The sequence below is a fragment of the Leguminivora glycinivorella genome, chromosome 15, assembly GCF_023078275.1.
Source record: "Leguminivora glycinivorella isolate SPB_JAAS2020 chromosome 15, LegGlyc_1.1, whole genome shotgun sequence".
Lineage (NCBI taxonomy): Eukaryota > Metazoa > Arthropoda > Insecta > Lepidoptera > Tortricidae > Leguminivora > Leguminivora glycinivorella.
The window spans coordinates 18080204-18101884 of record NC_062985.1 but is presented as its reverse complement, the minus strand read 5'-3'; the positions used below and the strand labels follow the sequence as shown (position 1 = coordinate 18101884).

The 21681-nt window shown below is 37.7% G+C and overlaps 1 protein-coding gene across 1 annotated transcript in view; it reads left to right on the top strand.

The window, feature by feature from the left end:
* The first annotated feature begins 2966 nt into the window (after positions 1-2966).
* Positions 2967-21681, top strand: part of LOC125233742 (A disintegrin and metalloproteinase with thrombospondin motifs 7) — a 215703-nt gene continuing 196988 nt past the window's right edge. Inside the window, exon 1 of the mRNA XM_048139815.1 lies at positions 2967-3216. The gene's annotated coding sequence lies outside the window, so the exon portion shown is untranslated. The remainder of the gene's footprint in view (positions 3217-21681) is intronic.

Genomic DNA, 21681 nt, shown 5'->3' with positions numbered 1-21681 from the left:
CAGCTTTCAAACAAAAAAATAAATAAATGGATTCATCCGTTCAGGAGCTACGATGCCACAGTCAGGCACACATACAGACGGGCACGTCAAACTTATAAATCCCGACGTTTTTGCGTCGAGGGCTAAAACGCTCTTCATTACGTTCGTCGCTGCAGCTTAGATAGATAGAATTAATACTCTTTATTGGCACACCTCAGCATAAGATACAGAGACAAAATACAGTGAAGACAATACAAATGACTATAAATAGATTCAGACAACAAGCTAAAGAGCGATCTCTACCAGGCAACCTTTGGGTAGCGGAAATAAAAAACATAAGGTACAGCGGGACAAATTTCGACTGGGGGGCAATTGTAACTAATCCATTTTTTCCATTATTACACTATGATGTTGGGTTCTACATTGTATCCACTAGACACGCCTACCATGTATAACCGGTGGACGTATTTAATAATGAAAACATTGTAAAACATGGAAAAAATTAACCAGTTACATTTGCCCCCCAGTCGAGATTTTCCCCGCTGTACCTTAATCAAAAAGAGTAGGTGTTACGAAATAAAAAATCATAATTCTTCTAGCTTAGCTACTTATATTAACTGTATCAGTATCTGTGTAATGTGGTACAATTTCCCCGCCTGGGAAAATGCTTGTGATTCGCGGGAAATCACAGAACGACACGGGACGATGTTCCCACGGGAATCACACGACGGAAGTATGAATGGTTTTCTTAAATTGAGCACAAATTCAGACTCGTGGTAGTGGGCGTCGAGAAGTCAATGCTTGTTTTAAATTATGTTATGTTTTCTCCGAGGTAACAGATATGTATGCATGTATGATTGAAAATATTAGTACCTAACCAGGGGCCTATTGCATAACAATTTACAACTCATATTACAAGCGGTAGTCCCCCTCTAATTCATTTTATAAGAAAGAGAGTTCCACTTGTAATACAAGTTGTAAATTGTTATGCAATAGGCCCCAGAAGTCTTCTAACCATTACAGCATATTCCACAAAGATATTTCTTTTTCTATTTACAATAGATCGTTAGGTTAGCACTTAGCAGTCTCCACTAAGAGCGCAAAATCGATGATACCTCCTCAAGTAACTGTGTCTATTAAGACGATACGGGAAAGGTCAATTCTCCATACAAACGCTCTTGACTATTTCCTCCCTGGTTTTTGAAGATAGAGCAATGTTTTTTTCAACACTGATTATTATTAATGTTATTTGTGTCGGACCGTTTTGATTTTTTTGATATCGCAATATCTTTTAACTGAGTTGTTCGGAATAGACAATTTGTTTTCGATAAATCTAGTTAATAACACTGGTATATTTAAGTACAATTCCCAAATTAAAAGGGGGGCTCCTTCCCATTTTAGCATTTTCGCTCCTGTCCGTCTTAAATTACGGCAATGACAACTGAAGAAAGCGAAGAATGACGAATCGCTGACATAAGCATAATGACTGATACGCAATTAAATTCCGTTTTAATTTAATAATAAAAATGGGATGATTTAAGAACTGAGCAAAAAATTAATAGGGTGATACAAGACGTAATGATACCATTAATATGAAATCCGATATTTTTACAAGTTTCCTATAGACGCAAAACCCACAGGAGCATACAAACCTGCCCTTGATCCCCGCGGAAGGTATCGACTACCGGTTCATATAAACACTCAGGCAATTTACTAAACTTAGATTAACACGTGCCCCCGTGGCAGTGGCACACGTGTGGCATCCTTAACCTTGCACCGAGTTCTTTGTAAAAACATTTTAATAATATACTTAAATGTACTTACAAGTCTTTATTAAAAGTTATAAATGGACGAGTTGTTAAGAAATTATTTTTTTCAAAATCATTTTATTGCACCGAAAAAAATTGAAATTCAACTGGGAGAATATGACTCTACTGTAACGTCATCGTCCCATGTAATAAGAAATGCGCCGGTAAAAAAAAGAAACAATAAATATGATCAAAGATGACACTGAAGAATACTAACTAAAGAAAATGACGAATGACCCAGACCAAGACTATCAAATCTTGAGAGACATAAAATAGTAAAAAAAATATTGTTTGAAAAAAAAATATTTGTTTGAAATATTTATAGAACGAACAATAGGTATTTGTATTATCAAAGACCTATATAACTTCGTAAAGACCGATAAAGTCTAAGAAAAAAACGTACCACAAAACCATACAGAAAAAGGTACGGTGAGCTAGATGGCGATACACCTTTGGGGTACGCTCGGCTAGATGGCGCTAATATTAATATTTGACATTTTAAAACATATCAAGCTAAGAATATGGGCCAAATTGTCAAAACTGAGGTTCAAAAGTTTTAAGCTTGTGTCGAGAGATGGCAGTCTATGCACTGTGATTACACATTTTACTTTGACAGTCATTCTCTATAATACTCGATCCTCTTTGGTATTATGAAGTGAACGACAGAGTGTAAAGTTCATGTAAAGCAGTTCCACTTTCGACCCGAGAGTCCCGACTTCCCGAGACACACTTAATAAGAGAAAATTGTCAACACACAAAAATTAAATTGCATTTGATAAAAATATCGATGTAGACGATACAGACAGATAAAGATGTTGAATTCTTGACTGCCCGACATTAAGAATGTTTCAAAAAACATTAAGGAAACCTTTTTTAGGGACTCTCTTATTTACAAGCGATAATTGGAATTTCTTATGAAAATATACGGCTCGGCGTTGGATTCAAAATTTATCGCAAAAAAACCTGTATGGTGCCTACTGATCGTTCGTTGTACAAGTCATTGACCCCAGACTTTAATCATTACGTTACAAATGATTACAATCCTCATTTTTCCTCAATGCAAGTCTACCCTACGAAAGCCAGGATCGGAAAAGCGTACGCACGCACGTTCGATTTTTAAATGGAAGAGTTGAGACCTGAGACCGGCGGCTCTGCGCGAGCGCCAGTGGCTCTCTAGTCGCCGCGACGCGCGCTCCGCTCCCAGCCCGCGCACCGAAACATCACATGCGACTGAAAAAAAAACTAAATTTCAAATTCCGAACGCTGCACATTCTAAATTCAAATTATCGAACACGTGTTTATTTAAAGTTGGCGCGAACGCGTTTTTCACTGGCAGTGAATAAATTAACGCGCGTGCTTACCAATTTCACTTTTACCCGTGCTCATCTTGTCTGCCGGCCGTCTGCGCGGGACCATGGATATCTAACAAGTAAGTACTAATTATTATGTAATTTTAATGCATAATCTACTATTGACCAATTTACGAATTTACCATGCGTATTTTCTGCTGGGTTCAAAGATATAAATGGAATCTGAGAGTGGTTATTACATGCGGCAAATTCGCGCCAATCCGAATTAGAATAGTACAAGTGTCGCCGAGTACTTATGCCCCATTCAACTGTCTATGTGAAACATGATAGTAAGCGTAATGATAGTGGTTACTTAAATGTCACCTGTTTAAATGTTGCGTTCATATAAATTAGTTGGTGTTTAATTAAATTTGCTTTTTAAGGTTAATAGTAAGTTATAGAGCTGATATTTAGGTCACTTGGTATTTTAGGAGTTTATTACGATATGTATTAGAATGACAGTAGATTATTATTTAGATTTTAAATCTAATACATCTTTATTATACATGAACACATCATACAGATTTATACATTCATATGTCTTTGGCTTAGTTACCCGTTTAAATTTAGAAAATGCGTAAGTGGTAAATTTACTTAAAATATATTTCGATCATTTCTTTACTCGATAAAATTCTTTAGTTCTGTCAAAATACTGAAAATGTAATTTTAAATATAGATTTACTTACGAACTAGTATACCTTCGTAAGTTATCAATAATATTAATAGGACATTGCCTTGTAACATGATTGATAACACAGTTTAATAACTCTTTAAATATTAGACTATTATATTATCAATCGACGTCGAATGTTTAATAAATAGCCTGCTTAATTTACATTCATTGAGATAAAGATACAGAAATAGATGAAAAATGAATAATAACGTACACGCTCGCGCGTCTGGTTATCGAACGATACGCATCAGGTGACACGCGTGGCCTTTGACATTCTAACATGCGCGATGGTACGGATCAGTCTTTCTTTTAGGTAGATTTGTAATTTTAATTGCGAAAGTATACATTTTTTTAATATTGTATAACTAGCTTTTATTTACAGTGAACCAGCTTTAAAAATCTATATTATTTATGGTTCATTAATATTTCTTGTATGTGGGTAGTTTCTGTACATTGTAATTTTGCTTAGTCACCAGTTGACCACGGACGCTGTAAAGTGTTTGAAACGTCAGGATGAATTGTAAATTCATTATACGCGATATAATCCGTTTCCATAGTTTTATTTCATGAGTAACTATCGCGGTAACCGAAGACAATATTATGCGAAAGTATAGTTAAATAAAATAATAATGTGTTAGAATTCTTTTTTACGTGTAGGTAAGGACTTTGTTTTTCGCCTCATGATCCTTTACGAAGGATGAATTTTGCGGTAAAATCACGCATTTGACTTCTGTGCCAAATTGCCCTTTGTTAGTATGTTACGAATTAGGTACAATGACATCGAATATGAACGCTGAACGTCGCTATGATATTAGTACCTACAGAAAATCCTTCTTTGTAAATCAGAACTGAGGTGAACAAAGTCTCCTTTTGTCCAAAAATCCACTTTACATTACCAGTAGGTAAGGATTTAAAATTTAAAGGAAGGGCTCTCAATTGTCGCAGTGACAAATGTACGAAAAGGCACCAGACATTCCTTAAGAACTGAGCTAACTTAAATTTCTTACTGCTTACTACTGCTAGTCTTTCTAAGCAGACGTTTCATCTGGTTGCCCTTGGCATAGTCCTCTCCTGTATTTCTCCGTGATTAATCTCTGTCCAGCGACTATTCTCCATAACTAGAGCACTTATGAAGAGCTACCCTAAAAAACGTTTGATATTAGGTATCACATAAATCAAAGTAAGAAATGTCGGATATAAAATAACCGCAGTACTAGTAACAGCTAATTGGTCAGTACCAGTAGGTAAGGATTTACAATTTAAAGGAAGGGCTCTCAATTGTCGCAGTGAAAAATATACGAAAAGGCACCAGACATTCCTTGAGAATAGAGCTAGCCTAAGTTACTGATTACTCGCTCCTTTCTGAGGAGACGTTTCGTCTAATTGCTCTTGGCATAGTCCTCTCCTGTATTTCTCCGTGATGAATTTCTGTCCAGCGCTCTCGACTATTTCCTTCAGTCGTAACGAAATCTAAATAACAATGAAATATTCTGTGTTCAGACCGTTTAGTTTTTTTGGGTAATTGTTACCAATTTTGAATATCAAACCTTTTTTTGCGCCATAAGGCCGTTTTGGAAATTTTTGATGGGCTCTAGCCTCTAGCGTCATTAAAAATAAGAATATCAAAGAAATCAAGACGGTCCGAGACAGATACAAATAATAATAATCTGTATTGAAAAAAATCATTGCTCTATCTTCAAAAACCAGGGAGGACATAGTCGAGAGCGTTTGTATGGAGAATGTACCCCGCCTGTAGCGTCTTAAAGATAAATCAAAGCAAGAAATGTCCGATATAAAATAATCGCAGTACTAGTACGAGCTAATTGGCCAGGTATTTAGCACTCACCCGCAAATGTTCCACGTGGGTGAACGACCCCTGTTCGCACTCCGCTAATTCCCGCCTTTGTCACTGTTTAGCATCCTTGCCTATTACTTACCGGGAGCTTGCGAAGCCCAGTGCTATATTCGAGTAGTTTAAGAAGGCACTGACTGAAGATCAGACCGCCCTACGGCAATGACCTATCTTTTCGTCGCTCTCAATTTTTACTCGGGTCATAGGGTAGCATCCTTGCCTATTACTTACCGGGAGCTTGCGAAGCCCAGTGCTATATTCGAGTAGTTTGAGAAGGTACTGACTGAAGATCAGACCGCCCTACGGCAATGACCTATCTTTTCGTCGCTCTCAATTTTTACTCGGGTCACAGGGTAGCATCCTTGCCTATTACTTACCGGGAACTTGCGAAGCCCAGTGCTATATTCGAGTAGTTTGAGAAGGTACTGACTGAAGATCAGACCGCCCTACGGCAATGACCTATCTCTTTGTCGCTCTCAAGTTTTACTTGGGTCACATAGTAGTATCCTTATCGGGAGCTTGCGAAGCTCGGTGCTATCTGTAAAAAAAAATCGAGAAGTTTGAGTAGACATGTCACCCACTGACAACATTACAAGTCGCTGGTAGGCAATCGACTGTCAGATCTTTGTCACTGTCACTTTTTACTTCAGTCACAGATTAGCGCCCTTGCATATTACTTGCGAAGATCAGTGCTTTCTGTAAAGGCGCCTACTGACGATCTATCCGCCACTTGATGAGATGTCACTTTTACCTTCCAACTGACAGGCCTCAACTCTCGACTCTCATCTCTCGATCAAAAGAAAGTGAAAACGCTGATTCATAGAATTATCACATGATTTTTCATTGCATTTGTTATCACTTATCTGTATCACGATATTTTTTTATCTAATCTGCTTACTACAATTGCATCTGGACTAGCGTCTTTGACCAGATTCACAAGCAATCAAGCCTTGAGAATCTTGAGAAGAGATTTGATACCCTGGAACAACTCAAAATTGTTAGTTTCAGGCATGAAACTATAATTCATGTGTTCGATAAGCTTATATACATTAAATCTACATTGTATTTAAAGAAGCTTAAATACATTCAACTTACATTAAAAATATTTTTGATCACCATTGGTTAACTTTAAACTGTGCCTTAAACACACGAGATCATACCGCGTAAAACTAAACTTAGAGTGCGGCGGATGTTAGAGTGTATTAGAGTGCGGCGGAAAAGTCCTGGATGTTTCCCCGGCTACCTTCCCCACACACTGCTCTTACGGCCCAAAAAGCCATAGTCTAAGTCAGGTTTAAAAAAACCTTAACTCGAGTTTAAATTCGCACCTACGCAGACGATTCGATTCCTTACAACTCTCAGGCTGGGCCTCGCTTGCAACACCATTTTGCAAGGCTCTATTGCCCGATCGAGTCGCGTGGTTTATTATCAACATACGCGCCGTTTCGTCACAGTTACTTATTTTCCGTAGATTAAGTAGGTAATTGAATGCAAATACAGCCTCGTTGTTGCAGTTTATTTTATAGGCCTGGGTTCGTGCGAGTTCGATACCTTATCCGCTTACTTAAGTTCCGTGGCGTTTACGAGTATAAATGCTATTTATAAAATAAAATAAACTTTAGTCGTGTAAAAAATATAGGGTAAAGAAATTTAATTATTGTGATTTTTCCATTTAATAATAGGGATAATTACATCTAAATATGCTGATTTGATTATATGTAGGGTAAACTCGCCTCATTCGGTGACACGCCTAATTCGGTGATACAAGCTTTGAAGCACTATTCCGAAAGATGACTTTTGGTTATAATATTGTCTTCGGTTACCGCGATAGTTACTCATGAAATAAATCTATGGAAACGGATTAAATCGCGTATAATGAATTTACAATTCATCCCCACGTTTCGAACACTTTACAGCGTTCGTGGTCAACTTTACCATGGTGGTGGTTGACTTTATCCATGATATGTTCAGAGACTGCAGACCTTTGCCGAGGGTGCTTGACATCCGCTATGTGCTCCTTCACCCGTGTGGAAACACTTCGTTTCGTCTGCGTATTATACGCGATTTAATCCGTTTCCATAGTTTTATTTCATGATTTTTGGTTGTTTCACATTAGGCGTGTCACCGAATGAGGCGAGTTTACCCTAATCGACACACCCCACACTACGATAATCAATAAGTATGCGTCTTTATTTTTACTCCTGTGACAGTTAAGAATTTCATTTCCCTTTCCTCCCGGGTGTCATAAAAGTAGACAGTTCGATATGGTGGATTAATTGTGGCTGGCAACCTGTCATTGCAATATCACAATTTTTCTTTCTTTCAACCCCTTAACTGCCAGGACTGGCACAGGAACTAAAGCATTTTCGTGTGCTCTGTCCCTTTTAGTTTTGGGAATACGGGCATGAGTTTATATAATGTGTGTAGGTACGCCTCAGCAGTTTGTCCCAATTAAATTGTCGTCAATTTTAGCTGGGCTCGTGAGAACCGGTGGCGACGTTGAGGTTCAAGGCCAATTATAATAACGTGAGCCCTAATCTCAATGATTAACATAAAGCATAAACGGGTAACGATGATGGATAGAACGGAGAAGCTTTTATTTATAGGTTTAAACATGGTATGATTTTTATAACCGGCATTATTTAAGGTGATTCGATAGCTGATACAAAAACTAAAGCATTATAAAAGTGTAGTTTAATTTTATCCATTTTTCCCCAATTTCTATAAATAACCCAGAAATCTTCAAATCAAGTCTGAACAGGCACCTTCTGGGCGAGCTCGCTTAATTATTGTAGACCACGATGAGTAAGTCCATTTACTGGTAGTAAAAAAATTTCAGTGCATTATTGTAGAGTACAAAATTGCAATATGAGTAAAGAATCTCTCCCTGCGCGTGACGTCATCGTCACTATGCGTGTGTGCATTCATTAGTGATTTCGAGACATAAAAGGGGTAATATAGTCTATGTAAAATGAATGAATTATGATATTTGATTTGTTTTTTACATATCCATCATATCGAGAAAATATTGCCAGATATTAAAACCACACCCCGTATGAAGATAAAAGCGTTGCGTCAGTAAAATTGGTTAAATGTACTGCTGTAATAAAATCGGCCCTCGCTCGTGAACTCGAGCCCTGGCCCCGACGAAGGCCGAATGTTATCATGGCTCTAACAATAGTAACGACTTTCGAGCGATGAAGCGGCCGCGTGTTTTTCTTAATCTATGAGTCTTTAATTTAATCTACATAATCAATGTAATAGAGTCTGTTCGGAAAGAAAAGAGTCGTGAAATGTATGGGGTCCAATACATTCCACGACTCTTCTCTTTCCGAATAGAATCTAATAAATGAATAATTTTTTTGTCAGATAGAATTACCTATTTATTTTTTAAAGAAATTTCTTTGCTTTGATTTTTCTTTTGCCTGTGTGGTGACGGGTTAAGAATTTCACCACCCCCTTTCTTCCCGTGGGTGTCGTGGAAGGCGACTATGGGATATGGGTTAAATTGTGGCGTAGGCGAGAGGCTGGCAACCTGTCACTGCAATATCACAGTTTCGTTTTCTTTCAACCCCTTATTTGCCAAGAGTGGCACTGAAGATTTTTATTAGTTTCATGTGTTCTGCCTACCCCTTTATGGGATACAGGCGTGATTGTATGTATGTATGTATGTATTTCTTTGCTATTCCCGGTAACATATAATTAGTCAACTTATGTTAATTTGTTTAATTCTGGACGCGACTGTAGAGCCAACCTATGTCAAAATAATACTAAAATCAAAATAACAAGCCTTTTTCTCTTGAATTTCTACATTTTTTCTTATGGGATAATCTATATATGTAAAGAAAAACGGATATATACGTATAAATACAGAAAAAACATCTTCTTCTTTGAGTTTATACAAGCTTATTGTTTCAGCTATGTGTATGTAGCTAAAAATATATTTGTATAATGTCAATGTACTTTCGAGAGGAAAAACTAATTTGTTTTCAATGCAATGTATTTGAGAGACTTTCTTTTGTATTTTAAGTACTAAAGTCTGTGAACCTAGATTTCTAGTCTGCTAGCTGCTTAGGTACTTATTGTGTAAAGCCTGGTTGACACTCGATTTAACCTTTCCTAAAGTTTCTTATACAACTGTGAAATGTCGTTTATGAAAAAAAAAAATATTAGCATATGCAGTTTGGCCTTTAAATTTTCATAAAAAATAACGTCACATTATCAAACGAAAGGTACTATGCCGTATTGAATGCTATACTTTTATTATGACACTTTTCATAGATAGAATAAAAATGCAACAACAACAACTAGACATCATTTTCAACAATCATAATCCGTCGTTAGAAAGCTATTACAATATCGAATTATTATATTGTACGATTATGATAGTCTTGATAGATAGAAGAAAAACCCAACGTACACAATCAAACATCATCTAGAATTTTCAGCAACTACCATAAAAAACAATGAAGTAATCTCAGTAATCCGTATTAGAAAGCCCCATAGTACTATGCCATATTGAATGCTAATGATAAGCCCGGTCGTCTACCCCGCCGTGAACTTGCGCCGTGGCCTTCGGAACCTCATTGTTCCTCTAACCAGGATACATAATGAACTATGAGCATGCGTGTCACATCGATTCTCTATGCGCTAAACTTAGGTTGACCGCTGGAGTCTGTGGCATAGTTTAGTTTTTGCGTCTAGACTGCTAGGTTCAGTAGCTCTGACCTTTTCAGTATTTGGAAGAATTTGCTTTACAAATTGATACGAATGCTTTGTTAACGAAACTATGTTTTTTTTTTTTCAAATAACACTTGGTACAATACCTATAGATATTATACCTAGTTTTATTAAAAAAAAGGACTTTTAAATTCAAAATTACTGTCGAAATAAATATACCACGAATTAGATCGTATTAATACATTATATCACGAAATTCAGGAATGTAATCGTGAACTCATTCGAGTGTACAGCTGTCGACTGGCCGAAAATGTCCGAAAAAGAGAGATTGCTCTTTATTGCTTTTATTTTCAGTGACTATAATATTAACATTTAGAATTAAAGTTTTTACAACGGAAATCAAGCATCAGTTGAAATTATTTGTGAATTTCATATCGTAAATTTTATTTAACTGCCTGAAACGTTCAAAAACTGACAGTTTCAAGACACATCACGGCATATTGTACTGACGGGCCTCTCTAACCTTGAACTAGGTCTGGCTTCAGAATCGCTGGCTATTTGAATACCTTGTCACTTTTACTGATTTAACATATTCAAATGCCTATGCCTCATTACTAGTAGTAGGTACTTTGCAAACATTGACTGTTGAGTACCAAACTGTACATCGATTTTTATTAAATCTAATCTTTCTCAAATTGAAACGCCTCTCTCTCTCTCTCTCTCTTGAAATATCTCGGAAAAAAATCTTATTTATACACATTCTCATACCTACTTAGATTTTTACACAACATATAGGTTAAGTAGCTTAACAGCAAAGGTCTATTTGACGTCTAGTTATAGCTATCACATCACATAGGTTGATTCATGATAGCCATAGCTCTATGTGGATAAGCTAAAAAGATTTCTAGCGATATGCCCTAAACACATTGCGGAAATAAAATAGGACTCATAGAGAAGCTGGGTACGTAGCCAAATGCACAGACGCTCACGATACTTTCGTAGCTATCTATATCTATCGCTCTTGCATATTGGCGTGACAGAGCCAGACTGCATTTCTGTCGGCGTCTGGAGTCGACGATTGCCATCCGGCTACGCCGGCTGGCATCCTTAATGCATCAAACAGATTCAATATTCAATAACACAATGACCTCCCATGCGGAAACTAGGCTGCATTTATTTTTATAATTTATTACTTCCCATATTCGAACCGCCTAGATGTCAGCCGTGTCCCCGATTTTTTAGCTATAAATTCTAGAAAACCAGCGCGCCATATGTGAACACCTATTGCGGGTTCAGATTTGGGTCGTACGTGATTTTCCTACTGGTTCGAACCTAAATCAATCGTTGCCATAGATTTATATATTACTTTTCAAGGATGTGGCATACATGCACCAACACTGGTCAGCACAGCAGTGCCAGTACCACGGCTGTGCCCGAATGGCAGCCTACAGCCAAGCGTGAAGTCTATGCGCCTAATGCAACCAATCGCGCACGTGATGAGAACTCATCACTCAATCACATTGTAGCAATCTACCATGGCTCATCAATTGTAAGTCACATCGTTCGCTTGCCCTTATCCAAATTATTTGGGGTCGGCGCAGCATACCCTCCTCTTCCATACGGATCTATTGCCCGCCATCTCATCATTCACATAGTCCACCCGCTTTTTATTCGGTTTTCCTCTCCCGTTCGACATTCATATTATTCGTAATATCTTTCTTGTCACAACTACAAGCATCATCTTCATCACATGCCCGTACTACGGTAGACAATTCACTCTTACTTTTGGTACATCAAAATTAGCGGATGAAACAGCGCGAGTATCTGACATTTTGAATAACTTTTTTAAATAAATACAGATAACAGGTTACAGAATGGTAGTTACTTCTGAAGCGTTGTTTTGTTGGCTACTTTTGTTTTGATGACTGTAATATGGATGTGTGCAACTTTCAGGCATCAAACGAGATTGTTCAATTGAAATTATATTGTCGTGTCCTTACTTTTGAAATCTTCGACCACTCGTTTCTAGCTAGTAGGTAATATTGGCAGGTTAGTCTACAGATGTAAAATGTAATTAATAGTGTTAACATGATTTCAGAACGTTCAGAGACTTGGCCTATTGCCCCAGTTCGTCACGTCTGGTTTCCGTGAACTTGGGAACGGAAAGAAATTAACGTCCCGAAATAAACTATACATTCAGCCGTGAACCCAGCTATAAATATGACACGATTTTATGGCTGCGAGGATGAAATTATTTTAGAATTTCTGTGAGATGTAGGTACAGTCGCCATCAAATTTATAAGAGCGCCCGAGGTACTCAAAAATATCTGAACACGCCTCTATTGCCTAGGCGTTAGAGGCGTGTTCAGATATTTTTGAGTACCTCGGGCGCTCTTATATATCTGATGGCGACTGTACCTATAACATATCAATTTTATAGCATAGATTAATTACCTACATATTTGCTAACTAGCACGTGTTGCATTCAATCTAGATTACTAAGCAATAAATTTAAGAGAACATTTAATAGTAATAGTAATTTATTTTATTGACATAGTTAAGTACTAGACAGTATAGTATAAGAGATTTGTTTAGTAGTAAGATAATTCAAATGGGATTACAAAGAAAACATTGAAAGTTTTCCTTTCAACCCTTTATTTATATAATTAAAAAAGATCCTCGGAAATGTATCGAAACATGTCGAGCGTTATTTTAACGTGAGAAACCAAAGGGTCATTCCAGCGAAACCGACACCACAGGCATAAAAATTAAATAACTTAATTTACATTTAAATCTACATCTAGAGAATAGAACATTATGCCTAATTTTATGAATCAATGAGTTTTTCCTTTTTATGACATTTTTTTGCATTTTATATGTGTCCAAACGTACCCCTAGCACCAGTTGTCTAAGGTGGCATATATATACCCTAAATTGGCAGCGCTATTTCGCGCTTTTAATAAACATTATGGAGAAAGTGATATGTGTAAAAGAAAATATATTTAAAGCTGTTTAAACCAGTGGCAAGTAAATTTAAATTAAGTTTCATGGTTAGGATTTATTGGGCGTCTACACAATGCGTAACTCACGTCCCGCCCGTCACAATAAAACAAAGTTTTTTCTTGTTTACCCTAAAAGTATCTAAACTCTTGATGTCTTACTTTGTGAAAGTAACAATTAGGTTGAGGTTGGTTATTTTAGCTAAAAAACGCGTTGCTCTTGTGAATAAAAGTATACTTTTAACGCTTTTCAAAGTAGGTCCCACCCGTCACAGTGACGGGTGAGCAAAATGGGTTATCTGATAAAACTTGAGTTAATGAGTATAAAATCCTTCTTTTAAGTTTAGTTAAACCTAACTGGGTTATATTAAAGCAAATTATATGTCTAATATTGCTTAATTCGGTTGTGGTATTACTTTTTAGAACACAATGAATGCAATGAGGCCTATGAGTCAGGAAGAAGTCTTTTTCATTAAAACTGGTAAAATTTTTGGCATTATTTCTGACCCACTGATAAAAGTATGTGGTAATAGACTGTTTGACAAGGTTTGACAATTTTCTGAACCTTTAAAAATTCAAGTTGAAAAAATATTTTTTTTGGTTTAATGCTCTAAGAAAACTACTGAAATTATTACTTGTAACATTAAATAATTAATAAAAGAGCTGATTTAAAGTAAATACAAACGAACTGTCTTTATATTTTTCATATATTTGTATACTCAAATGTTACTCGTCCCACCCGTCACAAAGCGCTGTCCCACCCGTCACAAGCATTGAGAAGCAAAATTATTTTTGTTTTACGAGTTATTTGCGTAAATTATTCTAATACCTAATCTATATAATATCAGGAATTAAATAAAAAATGGTTGTTTAACAAAAGTTTCGTAGTTTCTTACCAATTGCGAATTGTGTAAGTCAAGTCGGAGAGGAGAGGCACTTTGAAGTCCCACCCGTCACACTTCTTATACCATCAATTTCTCATAATAATAATGACATTTTCATATTTTTTTTGATGGTACAGTACGCATTGATTATTCAAGTAATTGATAATGTCATATTTAATACGCTAATTGTTGCCGTTTGGCAGAAATAAAGCAAAATGTAGGCAAAAAAGAGTATAAATGTCCCACCCGTCACAATGGAATGACCCAAGGGTGAAATTGTCAAAACGGAGGATCTATAACCTAACCACAAAATTAAAATCTGAAAAAAAACCCGACATAGTGGACCGATTTTCATGAAACATGACTAAGAACACTCCCGACTACTCAGCTTTCAAAGAAAAAAAAAAAACTAAATCTAAATCGGTTCATCCGTTCGGGAGCTACGATGCCAAAGACAGACACACACACAGACGGACAGGCAGACAAACAGACAGACACACAGACAGACAGACAGACACGTCAAACTTATAACACCCCGTCGTTTTTGCGTCGGGGGTTAAAAAGTGTTAATCCTGTGTCGAGAGATGGCAGGGCAATGTGATTATAATTTTCACTTTGAGAATAATCCTGTATATTCATTCTCTGTGTATACAGATAGCTCTCGTGACCGAGGAGTGTAGTTGTGATTTTATTTTAGGAACTGCTGCGGGCTACTCGTAAAGTTTTTATAGCTGGGCAGCACAGTTGCAATTACTAGCCCTTTATTATTTTAAAACATCGAGCTCGCTACATAGTTTCTTCTTCGATTATACTTGTATATTATTTTTGGTTCTGATACTTCATGTACATGAGCAGTTAAGCACGTTACACATTTTTTTCTTCATAATTATAATTGTATATTAGTATAGACAATTGTTCATGTTGATATTTCTTATAGCAAGAATGAACCAAAATGGAAATTTAAAAAGTACACAAAATCTTTCAAATCAATGTATAGATAGGTAGGTAAACAACTAATTATACAACATACCTACATTCATTAATTCTAAGTACTTGTGTGAAATATGTTATTCAGTTTTCGCTTCTTTTATGTTTATCATTATTTACATGAACATATTTACATAATTACTTATATAAGAAACTAAGACTAAACTTAAAAGCTAGCCAATGTCTAAAATAGGCCCTTGAGGCATTGTACCAAGGATACTGGCGACATTTCCTCGCTGTACCGCAATGCTGATACGTTGTACGAGGAAGTCGCCAGCTCTTCGGTCACCAGTTACCTCAACCAGACGCTTCGCGATTTCTGTGAACAACTTGTTCGCGCTGGGACCCCATGGACCTAGAGTTTCTACGCCAACTTTTATGTTAATTGCAAACATTTATAACTCGATATATCATTATTGCAACTGGTAGCCTAGTGGTAAGTGCGTGCGACTTTCATTCCGGAGGTCGCGGGTTCGAACCCCGGCTCGCACCAATGAGTTTTTCGGAACTTATGTGAGAAATGTCATTTGATATTTGCCAGTCGCTTTTCGGTGAAGGAAAACATCGTGAGGAAACTGGACTAATTCCAATAAGGTCTAGTTTACCCTTCGGGTTGGAAGGTCAGATGGCAGTCGCTTTCGTAAAACTAGTGCCTACACCAAATCTTGGGATTAGTTGTCAAAGCGGACCCCAGGCTCCCATGAGCCGTGGCAAATGCCGGGATAACGCAAGGAGGATGATGATCATTATTGCAATATTTAATGTTTATTTGAAGTTTACTGAAATCGACGGTTTTATCAACTTTCTAAAGGCAAGGAAAAACGACAAAAATGTAAAAAGATATGTACAACAACCGAAGGCCAAAGGTTATCCACATCCGATGATATAGCAATCTTCGAATTATTATGACTATTGAAGTTAATAATTTGTTTAACATTGTGATAAAGTTTATAGCTTTTCTTGGAGTTTCTAGACAGACAATTTTATGAGTGCAGGTAATGTGAAACGGACTTCATTGGTTAATTATTATCTCATAGGCACGTAGGATAATAGATACTTCTTCAAATGTATTTATACACAGATTAAAAGTCTTAGAAAAATGTATCCAAATGGTGACCTTTTATATCTACAGAAATGTCGTTGGTTTTCACGAACGCTTTTGACCCTGATTTCAGAATTTTATAAATTGTTTATAGTACCGTTAAAGATATTAAAACGTTGGCTATTCAAAATTAAAAACATTGCCTATTAATCTTGAAAAATGTTTATGAGATAATGGTAAATTACACGGGTACACTATTACATAAATTATATGTATGTAAACTTATAGGTTTCTTGTAAAGCATGTAGTAACTGCATGAGAAGTAATAGTATAGGTGACCTATTATTTTATCAATGGATATTATCTAACCAGTGCTTAGCTACAACTATCATTAAGAAAACAACGGTATTTCATATCTTCATTCATAAAACAAAACATACATTACATTAAGCTGATAAGAGAACTTATCTAGTATGCAAAACCAGGGACCGGCCCGCTATCCCTTATACGGGGTTTTGTATGGGTATTTCGTTAGGCTTAACTTACCCTACCCTTTTGACGCGATACCCTTTCATTTTGCTTTTAAAGCCCTAACGAAAGCGCTTACCTAAAATAGCCCAATACCCTTTCAAAACCCTTATCATCGGCTCAGCCTAACGCCATAAGGGTGAGCCTTATATTGGGTTTTATTTGCTTTCCCTTATAGATCATATCGTGCGAGTTTAAATCCTGTACCTCGCTCATAAAGCACACATTACTCCGAACGAAATAACATACGATCGTTACCTACGGCGGCACTGTGTGTGATATTTGCGCGTTTCTGTTTGATGGAAACGGCTGTAGATAAAATAAGGTTCAATTTTCAATACCAAATACTTATAGTTATGATAGGCTCCTGCTTTGCTCAAGTGTAACATAGGCAAACGCTGCTTTTTAGGGTTCCGTAGTCAACTAGGAACCCTTATAGTTTCGCCATGTCTGTCTGTCCGTCCGTCCGTCCGTCCGTCCGTCCGCGGATAATCTCAGTAACCGTTAGCACTAGAAAGCTGAAATTTGGTCCCAATATCTTATACTTTTAAACGAGCAATTCTTGTATATTTTTATTTATTTATTTATATATACCGACGATCTCGGAAACCGCTCTAACGATTTCGCCGAAATTTGTTATGTGGGGGTTTTCGGGGGTGAAAAATCGATCTAGCGTAGCCTTAGATCCTGGAAAACGTGAATTTTAGAGTTTTCATGAGTTTTTCTTTCGCGGTAGTAAACGTAAAATATGGTCGTTAATTTCGCCGCGCGCGCATCGATTCCGCTTAGCTCAGTCGTACGAGGTCGGTCTAATGTACGCAGATAGATCATAATCGTAGGTGTCAGGGTTTCGAATCCCGGCCAAAAATTAAATTTTTGTTTTTTGTCTTTTTTTTTTTGTTTTTGCATTTATTGTTTATCTAAAGATATTAAAATAGAACCGAGCGAAGCTCGGTCGCCCAGATATTGCAAGTATATCAATCACGCCAACAAAATGCAAAAATTAAAAATGAAAAAAAAATGTTTTATTAGGGTACCCCCCTACATGTAAAGTGGGGGCTGATAATTTTTTTTATTCCAACCCCAACGTGTGATATATTGTTGGATAGGTATTTAAAAATAAATAAGGGTTTACAAAGATTGTTTTTTGATAATATTAATATTTTCGGAAATAATCGCTCCTAAAGGAAAAAAAAAGTGCGTCCCCCCCCTCTAACTTTTGAACCATAAGTTTAAAAATATGAAAAAAATCACAAAAGTAGAACTTTGTAAAGACTTTCTAGGAAAATTGTTTTGAACTCGATAGGTTCAGTAGTTTTTGAGAAAAATATGGAAAACTTCGGAACCCTACACTGAGCGTGGCCCGAAACGCTCTTGGCCGGTTTTTTTTATCGGACTTGTCTTGATGAGTACCCTAAGTCTAGCTGATGCTGAACCCTGGCTGCACCTAGGGGAACTCGGGTTTAGTGTAATACAGGCAAACGCTGTTTTCGTCATCGGACTTGTCTTGATGAGTTACTCGAGTGAGCAGTACCCGAAGTCCAGCTGATGCTGAACCCTGGCTGAACCTAGGGGAACTCGGGTTTAGTGTAACACAGGCAAACGCTGGTTTCGTCATCGGACTTGTCTTGATGAGTACTCGAGTGAGCAGTACCCGAAGTCCAGCTGATGCTGAACCTTGGCTGCAACTAGGGGAACTCGGGTTTAGTAAAACACAGGCAAACGCTGTTTTCGTCATCGGACTCGTCTTGATGAGTACTCGAGTGAGCAGTACCCGAAGTCCAGCTGATGCTGAACCCAGGCTGCATCTAGGGGAACTCGGGTTTAGTGTAACACAGGCAAACGCTGTTTTCGTCATCGGACTTGTCTTAATGAGTACTCGAGTGAGCAGTACCCGAAGTCCAGCTAATGCTGAACCCTGGCTGCATCTAGGGGAACTCGGGTTTAGTGTAACACAGGCAAACGCTGTTTTCGTCATCGGACTTGTCTTGATGAGTACTCGAGTGAGCAGTACCCAAAGTCCAGCTGATGCAGAACCCTGGCTGCACCTATGGGAACTCGGGTTTAGTGTAACACAGGCAAACGCTGTTTTCGTCATCGGACTTGTCTTGATGAGTACTCGAGTGAGCAGTACCCGAAGTCCAGTTGATGCTGAACCCTGGCTGCACCTAGGGGAACTCGGGTTTAGTGTAACACTGGCAAACGCTGTTTTCGTCATCGGACTTGTCTTGATGAGTACTCGAGTGAGCAATACCCAAAGTCCAGCTGATGCTGAACCCTGGCTGCACCTAGGGGAACTCGGGCTTAGTGTAACACAGGCAAACGCTGTTTTCGTCATCGGACTTGTCTTGATGAGTACTCGAGTGAGCAGTACCCGAAGTGTAGCTGATGCTGAACTCTGTTTGCACCTAGGGGAACTCAGGTTTAGTGTAACACAGGCAAACGCTGTTTTCGTCATTGGATTTGTCTTAATGAGTATTTGGGTGAGCTGTACCCAAGATAGAGCTGATGCTGAAACCTGGCTGTACCTAGGGGAACTCGGGTTTGGTGTAACATAGGCAAACACGGTTTGCGTCATCGGATTTGTCTTGACGAGGACTTGGGTGCGCAATAGCCAAGACAGCGCTGTAGCTGAGCCCTGGCGGTATCTAGGGCAACTCTGGTTTCGGTGCATTATAATATAGAAATATTTCATGCAATGTCAAGTTAGGCATAAAACATAATATTAACTGAACAAAAATCCTACCAGAAGTGAATATTAACATCAAGTAGTTAGAACAAATTTATTAATTTGCCATACATGAAACACTTTATTTATGTCTAAAAAAATACGTATGTATATCCATTTGAATATCAAAATTAAGTACAGTCGATTTCACTAATAGTAACACAGGGAATAAAGAGAATACTGGAGTTCCAGGCGTCCGTAGACTGCGGTAACTACTTACTATCAGACGGGCTGTATGCTTGATTGCCACCATAAAAGTATTTCTGTTTCAAATGATCTTCATAGAATTCACAACAATCAACAGAAATAGTTTGACAGATTCTATGGTACTACTCAACTCAACCAAGTACCAGTCATAAAGACTAGTCTAAGATATTTCACACGAAACATACTATGAACAGAAAACAGCGTTTATTTATATTGCACCGAACCTGAGTTCCCCTAGGTACCACCAGGTCTCAGCTACAGCGCTGGCTTGGGTACTGCGCACCCAAGTCCTCATTAAGGCAGGGCCTATAACGAAAACCGGGTTTGTCTATGTTGCACCAAACCTAAGTTCCCCTAGGTACAGCCAGAGTTCAATATCAGCTTTACCAGTACTCATCAAGACAAGTCCGATGACAAAAACAGCGTTTACCTATGATGCACGAAACCCGAGTTCCCCTAGGAATAGCCAGAGTTCAGCATCAGCTCTACCTTGGTTACTGCTCACTCAAGTACTCATAAAGACAAATCCGATGACGAAAACAGCGTTTGCCTATGTTGCACGAAACCCGAGTTCCGTAGGAATAGCCAGGGTTCAGCATCAGCTCTACCTTGGTTACTGCTCACTCAAGTACTCATCAAAACAAGTCCGATGACGAAAACAGCGCTTGCCTATGTTACACCAAACCCGCGTTCCCCTGGGAAAAGCCAGGGTTCAGCATCAGCTCTACCTTGGTTACTGCTCACTCAAGTACTCATCAAGACAAGTCCGATGACGAAAACAGCGTTTGCCTATGTTGCACGAAACCCGAGTTCCCTTAGGAATAGCCAGGGTTCAGCATCAGCTCTACCTTGGTTACTGCTCACTCAAGTACTCATCAAGACAAGTCCGATGACGAAAACAGCGTTTGCGTATGTTGCACGAAACCGGAGTTCCCCTAGGAACAGCCAGGGTTCAGCATCAGCTCTACCTTGGTTACTACTCACTCAAGTACTCATCAAGACAAGTCCGATGACGAAAACAGCGCTTGCCTATGTTACTCCCCAAGTAACAATTTCTGGTCCTATAGTGGTCGAGAGCACCAAATTAAATCACATTAAATAGTCCTATAAATAGTCTATATTGGTACTGTAGAGCCGATTTGGCGCAATTATGCAGCCATTTAGTGATATAATAGGGCTATAGCAGTATCATCCGTGACGTTTAAGGTCTATAATGGTGATGTGATGATGACTATTGTGCTAATTTGTTGACATAGATGACACAGTAACGCTATTATAGTATCAATTTATGCTATAGTAGCATTTGAGATTCCGTTATACAGGTTTTTTGTTCCGTAATAGCAGTTGCCGTCCCTTTTAATGCGAATGAATGAAATTTCTAAAATAATTTAATGTGTGTAATATTTAACAAACGAGGAACTTTATGAAAAGTGGCTTGTGAACTTGTGAAGTTTAGTGTCAGTCAAAATAATTTGGATTTCGTATAATTCCATCATTACTGCAAAAAGGTATGCGATGGAAATTTTACCGTTAAAAGAATATTAGTTTAATGGAGTATTTTAAGTGCGCCCTCGATTTATACCTGTTTTGAATAAAATAAATAAATATAATTTAATACAATAAAATTATTGGCACCATAGTTTCTACTATGGATCCAAGAAGTAAAACATACGCTTTTATAGTTCGACTATGTCACTTATCATACGCATTCACTGCCATAAGCCCGCCATTGTGGATTCAATTAGGATTGCATGAGACTTTAACTATGATCCAGTTTAACTTATAAGTTCTTTATATAGAAAACAATACTTGTTTTCAATGTTTTACTATAGAAAGATCTTCTAAACAATTTTTTTTTTATAAAACATATAGTAAACTCAGCTATAACGCTATTGTGTTTTAAAAGAGATACCGAAACCATTATTCCACAGTTCTGTGATATAAAAGAGTAATTGTGACGTATAC